Source organism: Tupaia chinensis, unplaced genomic scaffold (assembly GCF_000334495.1).
Source record: "Tupaia chinensis unplaced genomic scaffold, TupChi_1.0 Scaffold000685_1, whole genome shotgun sequence".
Taxonomy (NCBI): domain Eukaryota; kingdom Metazoa; phylum Chordata; class Mammalia; order Scandentia; family Tupaiidae; genus Tupaia; species Tupaia belangeri.
In genome coordinates, this window is record NW_006160208.1 from 791,652 (window position 1) to 796,198 (window position 4,547).

Below are 4,547 nucleotides of genomic sequence, written 5' to 3' on the forward strand. Positions count from 1 at the left end.
ACTTCTCACTACCTCTCCCACACGTCTCTCTTCAGTGAGCGCATGCACCCTATCACAAGCTAAAAACAGAAACACAAAAGCTAGTGAAGCCTCCCAATGTCCTCCCTAATAGGTCAAAAACTGCAGTTTGAAAAACACTGCAGGTCACCTACTATTGTATTATTTTGCCATGTAATGAAAAAACACTGAAATTCTAAAACGTATCAGTAGATAATCCCTCTTGCTCCGCCTTTACCTGTGGAATATCCGCTGGTAAAACAAACAAACAAAACCACTCTACTGTTATTACATAGTATGATTTTAAATTTTATTTTTTTAAAGCTATCACAGATAATCCTCTGGAAAACTGGCCAAATACTCATCACGGTTGTTCTTCTGAAACAAGGTCTGGGTTGAGCATATCTGTAATGACAGAGATTGCCAAAGGCTTAAATCAGCCGACGAATCCAAAACGTCGTGGCCAGGAAGACATGGGTGCCTGAGAGTCTAACGCGACAGTCAAAGACCATCCCGAACGGAGACTCACCTTGTTCGACTCCACAGGATGTGTAAGCAACACTAGTCCTCACTTGTAACTTCATTTTCAATTATTTATACGTTTTCCAAAATTTTCTAAAACGTCTTTAATGAGAGAGAAAGGCACCCCAACACGGTTCTCATGCTGTGACCTAGCCCGTCTCAGCTGGCTGCTTGTGGGCATGCACGCATGACCCCGTGTGCTCAGGGACCCAGGGCTTTTCCCACGTAGGTGCGGCTGTGTGACCACCGCACCGCCCCCTGGACCGTCAGTTGTTCTTTTAAGAAGTCCTATTTGGCTCTTTTTAAATACCTCCCTGATGTTTCTTTTTTAAAATGTGGACAGGTTCTATGTTGCGATCCTGCCTCAGCCTCCCAAGTTCCCGGCAGTCCAGGTGCGTAGTATCACACCTGACAGTGAGGCTGAGCTGAGAATCGAACCAGCCCTCCTGTGTGGCCTCTGCCTGCCAGGCAGCCACAGTCAACTGGCATGTGTTTTCAGGCTGGGCCTGCTTGATGCATTTATTAATACTTTTTCTTCCTTAATTCTCTATTTCTTGATTTAAAATACTTAGCGTCTGTGTGGCATCAATATAGCCATAGGCTCTTATTCCCCTAAGGCTTTATTCGGAGTCTCCCCTGATGCCTTGCTCTGTGCACTGTGTGATCTTGACTCTTCGGTACACACTCCATGAGCTCTGTACGTGGGACTTCCTGGAGGTCCAGGCTGAAGGTGAGCTCTTCCAGAGCAGACCTGGGGTTGTCTCCATCAGTGCCCTAGAGGCCCTATCCATGTGGTACCACTTTAAACTAAAATTTTGGCTTGAGGAGTTGTCTTTTTATGATCATCAATATACGTAAGAATTTAAGCTGCACCTCGAGTGTGAACTAACTTGGAGGTATGAGTTGTCAGGAGAGTACATACAGGAGGTGATTTAAACGTTTGTATAAAATGAAATTAAAGTAAGAATTTATTACTGTGCAAAAAAAAAAAAATTGAAATCTATGCATAGTTTTTTCATCATCTGCCTTGCTTTTGTTTTTATTGCCAGGGAGTATGTGTGCTAGCCAGAAAGAGACAGAGACAGAGACAGACAGACAGACAGCCCTCCGCAGAGGGGCATGGTCATGCTGCAATCCCTTCTCCATGTCTCCATCTTGTTGGGACTCTGGGTATACTCGCACATGCCCTGTGTTCTTCAAGCCCCTGGGAGCGGGGATGTGAGCCTCCTGGTTGGCCACATGGGATCCAGTTCCCTAACCATTGGGCCACAGGGCCAGCTATAATACGAATTTTTAGTGAACTGTTTGAAGACCCTCTTGTGTACACTCTCTCTTCTCTTATATTTTACCTCTCAATCCAGAAGTAGAGTTCAAGGCAAGAACTTTTCCTCAGGGCCTCACCAGAGAATGGGTCTCAGCCTCACCTATGTGTGTGTGTGTGTGTGTGTGTGTGTGTGTGTGTGTGTATGTCTCTCCCTAACTTGACACAATTATGGACTTGTTCTCTGAGCCCCTGAAGCAATAAAAACTAAAGCTGTCTTTAACCTCCAGATTCCAATGTTCACTTATGTTTTTTAGGCTCTGGGCAATTCTTCTTTGTAAACCATTTTTAATCCAATATTTTGAATACTTTCTAATAGAAGGTTATATCCCGAACGGAGACTCACCTTGTTCGACTCCACAGGATGTGTAAGCAACACTAGTCCTCACTTGTAACTTCATTTTCAATTATTTATACGTTTTCCAAAATTTTCTAAAACGTCTTTAATGAGAGAGAAAGGCACCCCAACACGGTTCTCATGCTGTGACCTAGCCCGTCTCAGCTGGCTGCTTGTGGGCATGCACGCATGACCCCGTGTGCTCAGGGACCCAGGGCTTTTCCCACGTAGGTGCGGCTGTGTGACCACCGCACCGCCCCCTGGACCGTCAGTTGTTCTTTTAAGAAGTCCTATTTGGCTCTTTTTAAATACCTCCCTGATGTTTCTTTTTTAAAATGTGGACAGGATCTATGTTGCGATCCTGCCTCAGCCTCCCAAGTTCCCGGCAGTCCAGGTGCGTAGTATCACACCTGACAGTGAGGCTGAGCTGAGAATCGAACCAGCCCTCCTGTGTGGCCTCTGCCTGCCAGGCAGCCACAGTCAACTGGCATGTGTTTTCAGGCTGGGCCTGCTTGATGCATTTATTAATACTTTTTCTTCCTTAATTCTCTATTTCTTGATTTAAAATACTTAGCGTCTGTGTGGCATCAATATAGCCATAGGCTCTTATTCCCCTAAGGCTTTATTCGGAGTCTCCCCTGATGCCTTGCTCTGTGCACTGTGTGATCTTGACTCTTCGGTACACACTCCATGAGCTCTGTACGTGGGACTTCCTGGAGGTCCAGGCTGAAGGTGAGCTCTTCCAGAGCAGACCTGGGGTTGTCTCCATCAGTGCCCTAGAGGCCCTATCCATGTGGTACCACTTTAAACTAAAATTTTGGCTTGAGGAGTTGTCTTTTTATGATCATCAATATACGTAAGAATTTAAGCTGCACCTCGAGTGTGAACTAACTTGGAGGTATGAGTTGTCAGGAGAGTACATACAGGAGGTGATTTAAACGTTTGTATAAAATGAAATTAAAGTAAGAATTTATTACTGTGCAAAAAAAAAAATTGAAATCTATGCATAGTTTTTTCATCATCTGCCTTGCTTTTGTTTTTATTGCCAGGGAGTATGTGTGCTAGCCAGAAAGAGACAGAGACAGAGACAGACAGACAGACAGCCCTCCGCAGAGGGGCATGGTCATGCTGCAATCCCTTCTCCATGTCTCCATCTTGTTGGGACTCTGGGTATACTCGCACATGCCCTGTGTTCTTCAAGCCCCTGGGAGCGGGGATGTGAGCCTCCTGGTTGGCCACATGGGATCCAGTTCCCTAACCATTGGGCCACAGGGCCAGCTATAATACGAATTTTTAGTGAACTGTTTGAAGACCCTCTTGTGTACACTCTCTCTTCTCTTATATTTTACCTCTCAATCCAGAAGTAGAGTTCAAGGCAAGAACTTTTCCTCAGGGCCTCACCAGAGAATGGGTCTCAGCCTCACCTATGTGTATGTGTGTGGTGTGTGTGTGTGTGTCTCCCTAACTTGACACAATTATGGACTTGTTCTCTGAGCCCCTGAAGCAATAAAAACTAAAGCTGTCTTTAACCTCCAGATTCCAATGTTCACTTATGTTTTTTAGGCTCTGGGCAATTCTTCTTTGTAAACCATTTTTAATCCAATATTTTGAATACTTTCTAATAGAAGGTTATAACTCACACCATAAGGCTGTGCAGATTTATAGAACCAACGATTTTCTCTAAAGTGAACTGAAATAAAACTTGTAGAAAAAAATCACTGTGTGCAAGTCAGACTTTATTGCTTATGAGTTATGCCATTCCACACCACTTTAAGGAAACAGACTTTGGGAAAATAGACTGGGGTGTTCAACCAGTGATGGCGACATCAGTGAGGGTGTTCAAGTGTTCCACATAAAGTAATAAGAGGCACCATTGCCACCAACACCCCCAGAAATTTGTGCATTTCATATAAAAAGAGTAAAAATAGTTCATTGGCATTTAACTAGCATTATTCCTTGTGATCTACAATCCCCGATAAGCTTGAATCATTTCAGAAGCTTCAGAGCAAAACAGCATTTTCTTCCACTAGCAGATGTTGCTTCAAAAAAAATAAGCGAATCAACACAACAATAAAAGCTGCACATACACAACCCCAGCACAAACACTGGCATGTTCTAGTGGTCCTGGTTTTTCATGGTTTGCTCTGTATTAACTCAAACATAGTTCTGGCTGTTTGTGATTCAGCTTTTAGAAATAAGAGTCAACTCCTTCCCTCTAATTATCCTGACATTATAATTCAAACGATTTAATGTAAGCCAACATTAGCCCAGGAAAAACCATGGCTGTAACTCAGACTGCTCACATGCTAACGTTAACTTTTTTTTTTTTTTTTTTTTTTTAGCGAGGTTTTTGCTATAGTGCACCTGTGT

General features: G+C 43.7%; 1 protein-coding gene across 1 annotated transcript in view; it reads right to left on the bottom strand.

Annotated features, from left to right (window-relative positions):
• Positions 1–341: 341 nt before the first annotated feature.
• Positions 342–4,547, bottom strand: part of RWDD4 (RWD domain containing 4) — a 27,319-nt gene continuing 23,113 nt past the window's right edge. The window contains exon 9 of the transcript XR_336281.3: positions 342–402. The gene's annotated coding sequence lies outside the window, so the exon portion shown is untranslated. The remainder of the gene's footprint in view (positions 403–4,547) is intronic.